Source organism: Aulonocara stuartgranti, assembly GCF_965226115.1.
Source record: "Aulonocara stuartgranti genome assembly, chromosome: 2".
Taxonomy (NCBI): Eukaryota; Metazoa; Chordata; class Actinopteri; order Cichliformes; family Cichlidae; genus Aulonocara; species Aulonocara stuartgranti.
The window spans coordinates 17,876,655-17,892,095 of record NC_138940.1 but is presented as its reverse complement, the minus strand read 5'-3'; the positions used below and the strand labels follow the sequence as shown (position 1 = coordinate 17,892,095).

Genomic DNA, 15,441 nt, shown 5'->3' with positions numbered 1-15,441 from the left:
CCCAGCACGGGGATATTGAGTTCTATAAGATAAAGCCATAAACATCTTTGTCTGAGTCTTCTATCAAAAGTTACAGCGATTTATATGAAGTTGTACAAAAACGCTTTATTTCGCCAAGACAATGCGTTTCTCACTGTTACATGCATTTGAATGGGAAACTCGCCTGAAACAAAGTATAGGTTTTCATTATGTGAATAATTTTAAAATCTTAGCTCAAACGGCTGCGAAACCTGTTTGCCCAGCACGGGGATATTGAGTTCTATAAGATAAAGCCATAAACATGTTTGTCTGAGTCTTCTATCAAAAGTTACAGCGATTTATATGAAGTTTTTCAAAAACGCTTTATTTCGCAAAGACAATGCGTTTCTCACTGTTACATGCATTTGAATGGGAAACTCGCCTGAAACAAAGTATAGGTTTTCATTATGTGAATAATTTTAAAATCTTAGCTCAAACGGCTGCAAAACCTGTTTGCCCAGCACGGGGATATTGAGTTCTATAAGATAAAGCCATAAACATGTTTGTCTGAGTCTTCTATCAAAAGTTACAGCGATTTATATGAAGTTGTACAAAAACGCTTTATTTCGCCAAGACAATGCGTTTCTCACTGTTACATGCATTTGAATGGGAAACTCGCCTGAAACAAAGTATAGGTTTTCATTATGTGAATAATTTTAAAATCTTAGCTCAAACGGCTGCAAAACCTGTTTGCCCAGCACGGGGATATTGAGTTCTATAAGATAAAGCCATAAACATCTTTGTCTGAGTCTTCTATCAAAAGTTACAGCGATTTATATGAAGTTGTTCAAAAACGCTTTATTTCGCCAAGGCAGTGCGTTTCTCACTGTTGCATGCATTTGAATGGGGAACTCGCCTGAAACAAAGTATAGGTTTTCATTATGTGAATAATTTTAAAATCTTAGCTCAAACGGCTGCAAAACCTGTTTGCCCAGCACGGGGATATTGAGTTCTATAAGATAAAGCCATAAACATGTTTGTCTGAGTCTTCTATCAAAAGTTACAGCGATTTATATGAAGTTGTACAAAAACGCTTTATTTCGCCAAGACAATGCGTTTCTCACTGTTACATGCATTTGAATGGGAAACTCGCCTGAAACAAAGTATAGGTTTTCATTATGTGAATAATTTTAAAATCTTAGCTCAAACGGCTGCAAAACCTGTTTGCCCAGCACGGGGATATTGAGTTCTATAAGATAAAGCCATAAACATGTTTGTCTGAGTCTTCTATCAAAAGTTACAGCGATTTATATGAAGTTGTACAAAAACGCTTTATTTCGCCAAGACAATGCGTTTCTCACTGTTACATGCATTTGAATGGGAAACTCGCCTGAAACAAAGTATAGGTTTTCATTATGTGAATAATTTTAAAATCTTAGCTCAAACGGCTGCAAAACCTGTTTGCCCAGCACGGGGATATTGAGTTCTATAAGATAAAGCCATAAACATGTTTGTCTGAGTCTTCTATCAAAAGTTACAGCGATTTATATAAAGTTGTTCAAAAACGCTTTATTTCGCCAAGACAATGCGTTTCTCACTGTTGCATGCATTTGAATGGGGAACTCGCCTGAAACAAAGTATAGGTTTTCATTATGTGAATAATTTTAAAATCTTAGCTCAAACGGCTGCAAAACCTGTTTGCCCAGCACGGGGATATTGAGTTCTATAAGATAAAGCCATAAACATGTTTGTCTGAGTCTTCTATCAAAAGTTACAGCGATTTATATGAAGTTGTACAAAAACGCTTTATTTCGCCAAGACAATGCGTTTCTCACTGTTACATGCATTTGAATGGGAAACTCGCCTGAAACAAAGTATAGGTTTTCATTATGTGAATAATTTTAAAATCTTAGCTCAAACGGCTGCAAAACCTGTTTGCCCAGCACGGGGATATTGAGTTCTATAAGATAAAGCCATAAACATCTTTGTCTGAGTCTTCTATCAAAAGTTACAGCGATTTATATGAAGTTGTTCAAAAACGCTTTATTTCGCCAAGACAGTGCGTTTCTCACTGTTGCATGCATTTGAATGGGGAACTCGCCTGAAACAAAGTATAGGTTTTCATTATGTGAATAATTTTAAAATCTTAGCTCAAACGGCTGCAAAACCTGTTTGCCCAGCACGGGGATATTGAGTTCTATAAGATAAAGCCATAAACATCTTTGTCTGAGTCTTCTATCAAAAGTTACAGCGATTTATATGAAGTTGTTCAAAAACGCTTTATTTCGCCAAGACAGTGCGTTTCTCACTGTTGCATGCATTTGAATGGGGAACTCGCCTGAAACAAAGTATAGGTTTTCATTATGTGAATAATTTTAAAATCTTAGCTCAAACGGCTGCAAAACCTGTTTGCCCAGCACGGGGATATTGAGTTCTATAAGATAAAGCCATAAACATCTTTGTCTGAGTCTTCTATCAAAAGTTACAGCGATTTATATGAAGTTGTACAAAAACGCTTTATTTCGCCAAGACAGTGTGTTTCTCACTGTTACATGCATTTGAATGGGAAACTCGCCTGAGACAAAGTATAGGTTTTCATTATGTGAATAATTTTAGAATCTTAGCTCAAACGGCTGCAAAACCTGTTTGCCCAGCACGGGGATATTGAGTTCTATAAGATAAAGCCATAAACATCTTTGTCTGAGTCTTCTATCAAAAGTTACAGCGATTTATATGAAGTTGTACAAAAACGCTTTATTTCGCCAAGACAATGCGTTTCTCACTGTTACATGCATTTGAATGGGAAACTCGCCTGAAACAAAGTATAGGTTTTCATTATGTGAATAATTTTAAAATCTTAGCTCAAACGGCTGCAAAACCTGTTTGCCCAGCACGGGGATATTGAGTTCTATAAGATAAAGCCATAAATATGTTTGTCTGAGTCTTCTATCAAAAGTTACAGCGATTTATATGAAGTTTTTCAAAAACGCTTTATTTCGCCAAGACAATGCGTTTCTCACTGTTACATGCATTTGAATGGGAAACTCGCCTGAAACAAAGTATAGGTTTTCATTATGTGAATAATTTTAAAATCTTAGCTCAAACGGCTGCAAAACCTGTTCTGTTTGCCCAGCACGGGGATATTGAGTTCTATAAGATAAAGCCATAAACATGTTTGTCTGAGTCTTCTATCAAAAGTTACAGCGATTTATATGAAGTTGTACAAAAACGCTTTATTTCGCCAAGACAGTGTGTTTCTCACTGTTACATGCATTTGAATGGGAAACTCACCCGAGACAAAGTATAGGTTTTCATTATGTGAATAATTTTAAAATCTTAGCTCAAACGGCTGCAAAACCTGTTTGCCCAGCACGGGGATATTGAGTTCTATAAGATAAAGCCATAAATATGTTTGTCTGAGTCTTCTATCAAAAGTTACAGCGATTTATATGAAGTTTTTCAAAAACGCTTTATTTCGCAAAGACAATGCGTTTCTCACTGTTACATGCATTTGAATGGGAAACTCGCCTGAAACAAAGTATAGGTTTTCATTATGTGAATAATTTTAAAATCTTAGCTCAAACGGCTGCAAAACCTGTTTGCCCAGCACGGGGATATTGAGTTCTATAAGATAAAGCCATAAACATCTTTGTCTGAGTCTTCTATCAAAAGTTACAGCGATTTATATGAAGTTTTTCAAAAACGCTTTATTTCGCCAAGACAATGCGTTTCTCACTGTTACATGCATTTGAATGGGAAATTCGCCTGAAACAAAGTATAGGTTTTCATTATGTGAATAATTTTAAAATCTTAGCTCAAACGGCTGCAAAACCTGTTCTGTTTGCCCAGCACGGGGATATTGAGTTCTATAAGATAAAGCCATAAACATGTTTGTCTGAGTCTTCTATCAAAAGTTACAGCGATTTATATGAAGTTGTACAAAAACGCTTTATTTCGCCAAGACAGTGTGTTTCTCACTGTTACATGCATTTGAATGGGAAACTCACCCGAGACAAAGTATAGGTTTTCATTATGTGAATAATTTTAAAATCTTAGCTCAAACGGCTGCAAAACCTGTTTGCCCAGCACGGGGATATTGAGTTCTATAAGATAAAGCCATAAATATGTTTGTCTGAGTCTTCTATCAAAAGTTACAGCGATTTATATGAAGTTTTTCAAAAACGCTTTATTTTGTCAAGACAGTGGGTTTTAGAGTCTTCATCATTAAATCTCTGGTTGCTTCATTTTTCTATGCTATATCAGATATTTTAAAGGTTAGCTTAGGTAAAGTTCCATTCTCATGGTGAGGCAAAGTGCTTTATGTGTGTGTGTGCGTGTCATGAACGGCTATAAAAGGCCTATAATTAAAGAACAAAGCGGGGTTTGAGTTTGAGTTGCGGCAGACTGTCACTACTTGTAAATGGAACGCAGCCTTCCTATGGCGGACAGCTAATAACAGGAATCGGACGCGGTCCAGCCAAGTCCACAGCAACCACCATAGCAACTGCCTAGCATGACCTTAAAAACATATTCTGTCTTCATAACTATCAAAATCGTGAAATGATTTGCAAAGTGTGAAAGTGTTACAGCTGCAGAGAGCTATGGCGGTATCTATGGAAGCTGTTTACATAGCTAATAATATACGATGTAACCATGGAGACAGTCAGTCACGTTTTCTACAGTGAATAAGGTGATTGAGTGCACAGCGTCCACACTCTGCAGGGGGTAAAGACATTACTTCAATATTGTTTTATATTGATATATATTTGCCTTTTGTTGACCATCACCTCAGGTTCACCATTATAGTTTCAGCATACAAATGCACACTGTCTAAACACATTCAAAAACTCATGTCTCAGAGATAAGCACAGCTGTTCATGTTTGTCATTAGAGTTTTATTTGTAAGAAAATTATGAACTTCATATTGTGCATTAAATAAAAGAACATTTCACAACTCTGAGTCAACAGAAACAGGTAACAGAAATGTCTCTAATGTGTACAGTGTAGTGTAAGCATTAAAAGATCATAAAGGAAAAACTAACATTTATGTGAAACTAATTGTAATAAAAAATGAGCAGGTGCTTTATAGATTTAAAAGAAAGAATCTGAAAACAACACTTTTTTGGTCTAAGTGATCAAAGTAGAAAACAGAACTGATGTTCAAGAACAAACCGTAGCTGCACTAATTTTAAAACCACATGCAGTGTGTGACCATGACTGTTCACTGAGACCATGAACGCCACTTCGCTGAAGCATTCTTCTTCTTCTTGCCATTAAATTGGAAGCAGAAGCAGCACGAGCTGATTTGATCTACTGAAAGGAAAAAGCAGAACATCTGAGTTGAAACCAGTCAGCTGAAATCATTAAGACAGGAACAAATTCAATGCAGTGTCTCAAGTGGCTTAGCCTGTTACAACTGTTGATACAAGCTAAATACGGTTAACACACAGTGTCAGGGAGCTCCAGTGTGGGAACTAGTGGCTTTAGGTTTGTAGTCATTTAACTTTCATCCATTCATTCATTTAATTCAGGAGGAAGAAATGCCAGGTTGGTGCAGGCTGGTTACATGCATTTGGTCCCATGCTGTCTTTAATTAAATGACTTGGTTCATTTTATGGCTGGGCTGTATGTGGGGTTATATCATGTTATTTGGGCAGGAGTACCTGTCCCCTGTTAGACTTAGAAAGTTTCTCCATAAGTAGAGTTTCTAACTCTTCTAGCACATCTGTGGCTGACAGCTTTTTGGTGGCTCTTTTTACCCCACACTGGTTGTGAGTGTGTAAATAGCCCCACTAGTTATTTTGGGTTGCAGTTAACTAGGGAGGAAGGGGTGGGTATGCCATGATTAGGTGAATAACAATTATATGTGATACATAAATTTCACAATGCATGCATATATCTCTATCAATTAAACCTGGCCTGAGGGCTGCCATTTTTTACATTCAGTTATTTCTCTTAGAAATGTTGGAACTAAATAATGAATGTGTTACAGTTAAAGTGAAACACTGGTCAGTGTAAATGGCTCATTGGGACACAGAAACCTTTAAATTAAACCTGATATCTAGTGTCAAACAATATCAAAGCTGTAAAAGATGTTTACATTCAGAATTTATAAAACTATGATTGTAAATAAATTCAAACAAGTGAGCTTCTCTCTTTGTGCTGAATATCAACACTGTGGTTTCTTAGACTGTAAGCTTTACTTTAGTGCAACCAGTTGCAGAAGCTGCCACTCCAAATGTCTTTTGATAACAAGAAAAAAATACCTTTTCAGTACACGGCCTGAAGTTCTTCTCCGAAATCTTCTGCAATCAGCTTTGTCTGCTGGTTTGAAGACAATAAACCATAAAAAAGATGATTTAGTCACTTTGTCTGTGTCATGCAGCTCGAATGTGTCGTGTAACGATGTTGAATAGCCGTCGTTATCCCTCTGCTGCGTCAGTAGGATTGTACTGTACAGCATCTCATTGATATGTGAGGAATGCTAATGTGACACGATAACAGACTTACATCATTAAAATATAAAGTGCAGGAGATATTTAGATATTTTTTATATTTATATTACATTTTATAGCTGACGGATATTACTAAATAGATAGAATTTACTAAATAGCTGGATGAACATGAAAAATATGTCTATAATAACAAATGACCATGAGAGCTAGTAGAATTAATTCAGCTGGACACTCGAAAGACGTCCTTAAATGCTCTTTAAGTGGCAGAACAGATGAACAAACAGTTAATCGCTTACTTGAGATGAAATCTGCTCAGCTACTTTGAAAACAGCTTCTAACTGGTTCCTCCTTTAACAGGATGACTGCTCAGGGGTAAGGCCATCATGCAATCCAGCAACCTTTATGGTTCTGCTTTGATTCACCAGGAACTATTAGGGAAACCTTCCAGCGCCTCCTGTGAAAGACACAGGCATAAACACACAAACATTTATTAACATGTTCCACAGTGTTCCAGTTTGATTTTCTTATCCTGTGGACAACAACGTACATGGATGCAGGTTTATTGTTAACTTTTGTAAGGTTTATTTAATGAACATATCCAGCTGCAGCTCCACTGTGATCCTGAACTGGATAAGCACTTAAGAAAATGTGTCAATAAATGGACAAACATCAACTTACTATATTTATCCAAACAGACGGGACCAATAATGCTTCGCTGAGTTAGAGACTTTAACAGACTCTTCTATGTAAGAATGTCTCGTGCTGATATACCTGCAAACTTGACAACAAAGGTTTTTCAGACTACATGTAGCTGTCCTCTATGTCAGCTAACACATTTACATTTATGTCACACTTATTTCTGCTTTCCCATTTTATAATTATTACTTACATTTTGATTAGATACCTTGAGTTTGTAAATGATCAGATTACATAATTGGAATACAATGTATCCAATTCAGGGTTGCGGGAGGATGAAGCCTATCCCAGCTGATACAGGACAAAGACAGGCTGCCAGTTTATTGCAGGGCTAATACAATATGTGTAACAGAAAATCCACTTAAATGTTTGATATTTCTTATAATAATCATAATTATGACTATTATTTAAAGATTTCTTCATAAATACATTTTGATTTTTTATAACCCCTAAAATATAAACCTGAGCTGTTTCAGATTCTGACCTCTGACCTCAGTGACCTGGCTGTGTCCTCACTGCAGCTCCCTCTTGGAAGTACGTCTGCTTCTTGTCTTCCCCCAGTGTTGACCGCCTGATATCAAGATATCACGTACTGTAACTGAGGAACAAAAAAGGACAAACACTTGCCTTCATTTAAAAGTACATTCATACAGAGATAATCTATGGAAACACACTAGTTCACAGTTTGGGAGGAACCAGTTCCTGTGAAACATTTCTGTATATGAACATCATGTGGAGAATGAATGAAATGAGTTCTTCAGGTGACTCAGCAGTCCCACACTGACAAATGAAATCTAGTTAAACTATTAAGCATATTTGCTCTTCTGAAATCTGTGTTAAACAACAACAAACATAAATTAGTAACAAAAACTACAGCTGAGTATAGGCTTTACAAACCACCAGCAGCCATAATGCTAAATTTTAATCTTCAAATGTTTCTGAGCTGTCTTCAACCTGCTTTTAGCACATTAAAGTCTCAATAAATAAAGTCAATGCAGACTCAATCCTAAATGTTCAGCACACAGAGACACAGAGGTACTGTTTAAAGTTTAGTGTTAACTTGAGTCACTGATCATTCACAGTATTACAGAGTCTGGCAGTCTTTGCATGATGTCCACGTCACTGTAAGTTTCTAGCTGACTCTCAGGTGTGCCAGCAGGAAAGAGTAATAATAACCTGCATCCTGAGGTTTGTCATGCAGGATTAAAGGAGCCAAGCTTTGTTCACACAGCTAGGATTGTATTTTACACTGACCCTGGGTCAGTATCAACTTCAAGAAGACAGCTGTAACTGTTGATAGAAGAATCACACACACATGTTTATGGCTTTGCCTTATAGAATTCAGCATCTCAGTGCTCAGGAAATAGGTTTTGCAGCTGTTTGAGCTAAGATTTTCAAGTTATTCACAAATTAAAACCTATACTTTGTGTCGGGCAAGAACTAAATTCAAATGCATGTAACAGTGAGAAACGCACTGTCTTGGTGAAGTAAAGCGTTTCTCATCAACTTCATAGAGCTTGCTGTAACTTTTGATAGAAGACTCAGACAAACATATTCATGGCTTTATCTTATAGACTTCAATATCCCCCCAATGTGTGTGTGAGTCTTCTCTCAAAATTTACAGCTGTCGTTATGAAGTTTATGGAAAAACGCTTTATTTCACCACGTTAGTGCGTTTCTCGCTATTACATGCATTTGAATGGAGTTCTCGCCCGACACAAAGTATAGGTTTTCAATTTGTGAATAACTTGAAAATCTTAGCTCAAACAGCTGCAAAACCTATTTCCTCAGCACGGAGATGCTGAATTCTATAAGGCAAAGCCATAAATATGTTTGTGTGTGAGTCCTCTATCAAAAGTTACAGCTGTCTTCATGAAGTTGATACTGACCCAGGGTCAGTGTAAAATACAAGTTATTCACATAATGAAAACTTATACTTTGTTTCGTGCAAGAACTCCATTCAAATGCATGTAATAGTCAGAAACGCACTGTCTCGGCGAAATGAAGCCTTTTTGTACAACTTCATGAAGTTAGCTGTAACTTTTGATAAAAGGCTCAAAGCAGAGGGATAACGACGGCTATTCAACATCGTTACACGACACATTCGAGCTGCATGACGCAGACAAAGTGACTAAATCATCTTTTTTGTGGTTTATTGTCTTCAAACCAGCAGACAAAGCCGATTGCAGAAGATGTCGGAGAAGAACTTCAGGCCGTGTACTGAAAAGGTATTTTTTTCTTGTTATCAAAAGACATTTGGAGTGGCAGCTTCTGCAACTGGTTGCACTAAAGTAAAGCTTACAGTCTAAGAAACCACAGTGTTGATATTCAGCACAAAGAGAAAAGCTCACTTGTTTGAATTTATTTACAATCATAGTTTTATAAATTCTGAATGTAAACATCTTTTACAGCTTTGATATTGTTTGACACTAGATATCAGGTTTAATTTAAAGGTTTCTGTGTCCCAATGAGCCATTTACACTGACCAGTGTTTCACTTTAACTGTAACACATTCATTATTTAGTTCCAACATTTCTAAGAGAAATAACTGAATGTAAAAAATGGCAGCCCTCAGGCCAGGTTTAATTGATAGAGATATATGCATGCATTGTGAAATTTATGTATCACATATAATTGTTATTCACCTAATCATGGCATACCCACCCCTTCCTCCCCTAGTTAACTGCAACCCAAAATAACTAGTGGGGCTATTTACACACTCACAACCAGTGTGGGGTAAAAAGAGCCACCAAAAAGCTGTCAGCCACAGATGTGCTAGAAGAGTTAGAAACTCTACTTATGGAGAAACTTTCTAAGTCTAACAGGGGACAGGTACTCCTGCCCAAATAACATGATATAACCCCACATACAGCCCAGCCATAAAATGAACCAAGTCATTTAATTAAAGACAGCATGGGACCAAATGCATGTAACCAGCCTGCACCAACCTGGCATTTCTTCCTCCTGAATTAAATGAATGAATGGATGAAAGTTAAATGACTACAAACCTAAAGCCACTAGTTCCCACACTGGAGCTCCCTGACACTGTGTGTTAACCGTATTTAGCTTGTATCAACAGTTGTAACAGGCTAAGCCACTTGAGACACTGCATTGAATTTGTTCCTGTCTTAATGATTTCAGCTGACTGGTTTCAACTCAGATGTTCTGCTTTTTCCTTTCAGTAGATCAAATCAGCTCGTGCTGCTTCTGCTTCCAATTTAATGGCAAGAAGAAGAAGAAGAATGCTTCAGCGAAGTGGCGTTCATGGTCTCAGTGAACAGTCATGGTCACACACTGCATGTGGTTTTAAAAGCAACATGTCTGTTCAGTACAACGATCGAGATGTGTAATATTAGTGCAGCTACGGTTTGTTCTTGAACATCAGTTCTGTTTTCTACTTTGATCACTTAGACCAAAAAAGTGTTGTTTTCAGATTCTTTCTTTTAAATCTATAAAGCACCTGCTCATTTTTTATTACAATTAGTTTCACATAAATGTTAGTTTTTCCTTTATGATCTTTTAATGCTTACACTACACTGTACACATTAGAGACATTTCTGTTACCTGTTTCTGTTGACTCAGAGTTGTGAAATGTTCTTTTATTTAATGCACAATATGAAGTTCATAATTTTCTTACAAATAAAACTCTAATGACAAACATGAACAGCTGTGCTTATTTCTGAGACATGAGTTTTTGAATGTGTTTAGACAGTGTGCATCTGTAATCTGAAACTGTAATGGTGAACCTGAGGTGATGGTCAACAAAAGGCTAATATATATCAATATAAAATAATATTGAAGTAATGTCTTTACCCCCTGCAGAGTGTGGACGCTGTGCACTCAATCACCTTATTCACTGTAGTAAACATGCACCGCTAGCTCAAGTGACTGACTGTCTCCATGGTTACATCGTATATTATTAGCTATGTAAACAGCTTCCATAGATACCGCCATAGCTCTCTGCAGCTGTAACACTTTCACACTTTGCAAATCATTTCACGATTTTGATAGTTATGAAGACAGAATATGTTTTTAAGGTCATGCTAGGCAGTTGCTATGGTGGTTGCTGTGGACTTGGCTGGACCGCGTCCGATTCCTGTTATTAGCTGTCCGCCGTAGGAAGGCTGCGTTCCATTTACAAGTAGTGACAGTCTGCCGCAACTCGAACTCAAACCCCACTTTGTTCTTTAATTATAGGCCTTTTATAGCCGTTCATGACACACGCACACACACACACACACATAAAGCACTTTGCCTCACCATGAGAATGGAACTTTACCTAAGCTAACCTTTAAAATATCTGATATAGGATAGAAAAAATGAAGCAACCAGAGATTTAATGATGAAGACTCTGGGTTCTGTAGTGACCTGAATGACTCTTTGCATACAATTTATTGAAGAGGACTTTAGAATGCACTTTACATTTAGACTGTTGCTGTTTAATTTTTTACATTGTTGCGGTGTTATGTCATGAATAAAGTTCACCTGCTGGGGGTTTGATGGATCAGATCATCATAATCAATGGGTCCTGAGGTGGGCGGGACTGTCTCTGGTGATGTCACCATGAAGGAACAGCATCTGGCACGTGTTGCTGAAACATCCCAGTACACTGGTGTAGTTTCCTCTCCAGCTGTTTGACATTTGACACTTCAAAATTAAGGGGAAGAAGAAGAAACAGTGTTAGGTCAGGTGACCACATGGTTTCTAAAGTAACTGACAGGAAGTAACCAGGCCGTTAGAAATGGATGGCATGTGTTTAGAGTTACTGGAGTTGGGTAACTCTACTTACCAAAAGCAGAAGCACACAGATGAAGGATCAGATGCTGAATGTTGCAGGAACATGCTCGTGCGGTGGTCATTCAGTGCTGCTCCGGCAGGTTAGACAGTCCAAGACTGATATACTGCCCATCTGAGAGTTTGAAAACACACATGCAAAGATTTATTTTGTATTACAGTCAAAGTTGGATGTTCATTTTTGTCCTTTAAAAATGTTTGTGTATTTGAAAGCACTAACATTTAAGGATGACTTGGATCGTCTCCTTTAAAGGGGAGACAAGTGTATCCACTGATCCACGTCACTTTACCTGGATGATGACTCCTCTCCCCCTCACTCAGAAACGCTCCTAATATAACCAAGCAAATAAATAATATTGAAGATTTACTTACATCATTACAAAAACAGGAAAAACATCTCCCTTTGATTCTATTTCTCCATTCCTGCTGAACATCAGGCAACAAATATCTCAATAAATCACAGTAAAATGTAAAGCACATGTTTTCTCTGCTTTGTCTAACCTCTGCAGAGCCTCTGTCAAGAAAAACATATCTGTAAGCATAAAACAAATATACATTTCATAACACGTCACTGGACAAACCTCGGTCAGTTGATTTCCTCTGTGCAGTGCAGACGAACATCAGTCAGCAAGTCAAGGTGGTGAGATGGACTGGTGTCCTTTGTGACTCTGCTGGTTCTTCTGAGGAAATACCACCGTCTCTCCACACTGTCACCATCTGTGAGCACAAACTGCTGCTCTGCTCTGCCAGCATGTAGGAAATCACATATCACACACACAGGGGTGAAGAAACATTAGAACTCAACTTTGGATACTTTAGATCTAAACAGATCAAAGTAGCTCTTAGCTTCAACAATCAGTGAACAGACAAACAATGATACCATACTGATTCTGTATGAATACAATATGGTATTTTCAATACAGGTGTCAAATTAATTTACTAAAACTAATACAGATATATGTATTTTTTTTTTGATAAATTCGTTTGCTAAATTATAAGAATATATATTTTTTCATTTAACAATTGCAACTGAAAGAAATTAAATATTGAACAAAAATATATTGTCACATTCTGAGCATGCTCAGCATGCTGACAGACTTGAAGTTGCTACAGATTTTAAGAAGTGATAATTATAGGGAAAAAACTTCTCTTTTTCATCCGTTTAATCAAACATTTGATGCCTTAGATGTCTCAGTCCTATAGCATTCTGCAACTACAACTAAGCTGAAGCTTGGATTTGGCTGCAGGTGCCCTGTACATCCTTCTCAACATGTGGGTACCATTTAATCACACTTCTTCCTGAGCTTTGCTTCGTCACAAGACCAAAGGTGGCATCCCGTGTCACGGTCATATCATCATCCAGAAGAAACATTTGAAGAAACATCATGGAGAAGAAACATTTACGCGCCTCCCGGTTTTGTTTTCTGATCCTGCAAAAAGACTGAGGACAACAAAGCCCAGAGAACACGAGATACACAACATCCAACATTCAGACTCAACAGCCTCCATAAATGAAGAGCACCAGGTTGGTTCAGTTATAGTAGATGTCATGGAATTTTTTAAATAAAGTCTGCAACACAGAAAGAGCTGTGATCATGCTATTTATTACTGTGCACAGGAGAGCAAACACACATCAAACATCACAGTTCAGTCATGTCAGCTCTGCCACTTCACGTGTCTCGCTATGAAACCTAACGGATCAATGGTTATGCTGTTTTGTGCCCTTGACGTTATCAGCACCTGTAAAGGGAGTTGTTTTCTCAAACTGCTGAAGTAAGTTCATCTAGTTTTAGAAACTTTCATTGAACAGTCTATAACAGTGTCACAACTAAGCATATGCATAAGCACTTAAATGCTTTAAATGAGAATAACATAAAATTTCTATTACAGGAGCTAGAGCCTGTCCCAGTAGTCATAGGTAGAGCACACCTGGACAGGTCACCAGTCTGTCAGAGGACTAACACAGATGCAGCCTGACTCAATCCTAAATGTTCAGCACACAGAGACACAGAGGTACCGTTTAAAGTTTAGTGTTAACTTGAGTCACTGATCATTTGCAGTATTACAGAGTCTGGCAGTCTTTGCATGATGTCCACGTCACTGTAAGTTTCTAGCTGACTCTCAGGTGTGACAGGTGTGCCAGCAGGAAAGAGTAATAATAGCCTGCATCCTGAGGTTTTTCATGCAGGATTAAAGGAGCCAGGCTTTGTTCACACAGCTAGGATTGTATTTTACACTGACCCTGGGTCAGTATAAGTATCATACAGTTTAAACGAAGCACTGAAACTTGCACATATTTATTACAGATGCACTGAAGCTAATCGAGATATTTGCTGTCAGTCTGTGGCTGCGATTAAACACTTTACTGGAAACTTTATTAACTAGTAACTTCGTCAGTCATGACAGAAGCTAATATTTCTGTGCTAACATCGTTTAAACAGTAACAGCTTTACTCCAATATAAGCTAACGTTTACACCGTAACTTTAAGCTAGCACCATAAAGACGGTAAAACACGTAATAACATCTACAAATGCATCTTAAAGCTGTTATATTAGCACTCGGTGTATTACTAACATAACCACATTAACATTATTGACACTCGCTGGTCTGACTTTTAATAGTCATTCTATAAATGCTGTCCGTTTAAACGGTCTTACCTGTACACACATTGCAGCCAGAGTGGATTCTGGAGTCTTCCCACGCTCCTGTTAGTGATCCTCCATCTGGATGGATGATAACAACCTTCTGAACAATCTAGCAGGAGATGGTCCATATCTAGGGGATATGGACTGATAACAGCCGAAGCGGGTGAATAAAGTCACCCAGTCGCTAGCTGTGCGATTACCCAGCATACACCAGCACAATATTAGGCACAGCACCACCATAGACATTTTCAGTGGTTTTGAATGCAGGACATGGTTATCTTACCTTGTAAAATGCATGACAATAAAACAGCTAACCACCATAAAATGGTATTGTGTATGTATGTATGTGCATGTGTGTGTGTGTGTGTGTGTGTGTGAGAGAGAGAGAGAGAGAGAGAGAGAGAGAGAGAGAAAGAGAGAGAGGGGGGGGAGATCAAAGGCGTGCGCTTATGTTTTTTCTTGATCAAGAGTGTGCCTCCTCTCTCTTATTGGATGTATGGTATAGCATGTTTATTCAGGTGCACCTTTGAAGTCTATGAGAATACTTTGCAGCCTGGTCTGAGTGGTCATTTCTGCACAGACACAATGAAGCGTGCACTCAGTTTAGAGGAGGCTGTTGCTGCAGTTTTGCACTCTCCACAAGCAGTGGAGATACTTCTGACAGCGAAGAAGAATTTTTGCCAGGCACTGAGGAGCTTTGCAGCTCATGTGCGGAGGAGGAGAAGGAGAAGGAGGAAGAAGAGCAGGAGGAAGAGACAAGACTGGAGGATGGCCAGTGGAGATCTAAAAATGGAGAAATCATGTGGCAACCCACACACGAAGAGGTCCTGCCATTTTTTCCTCCCCCCATTTTAACCCCAGGACCAACCCATTATGCAATTCGTATAGGATC

At 38.1% G+C, this 15,441-nt stretch overlaps 1 long non-coding RNA gene across 7 annotated transcripts; it reads right to left on the bottom strand.

Moving 5' to 3' along the window:
- Nucleotides 1–5,182: 5,182 nt before the first annotated feature.
- LOC309691157 lies at nucleotides 5,183–14,946 on the bottom strand. 7 transcript variants are annotated; one of them, XR_014271899.1, is made up of 10 exons: nucleotides 13,184–14,946; nucleotides 12,485–12,646; nucleotides 12,124–12,232; nucleotides 11,899–12,018; nucleotides 11,595–11,756; nucleotides 7,594–7,707; nucleotides 7,092–7,191; nucleotides 6,710–6,867; nucleotides 6,225–6,282; nucleotides 5,183–5,271 (listed from the first exon to the last, which is right to left on the bottom strand). It is a non-coding gene; the product is annotated as an uncharacterized lncRNA (long non-coding RNA). The 7 variants fall into 7 exon arrangements; XR_014271905.1 differs by lacking the exon at nucleotides 7,092–7,191 and having other exon boundaries at nucleotides 5,192–5,271; nucleotides 13,184–14,627; nucleotides 14,833–14,938; XR_014271900.1 differs by lacking the exon at nucleotides 7,092–7,191 and having other exon boundaries at nucleotides 5,185–5,271; nucleotides 7,601–7,707.
- Between the last annotated feature and the right edge of the window lie 495 nt (nucleotides 14,947–15,441).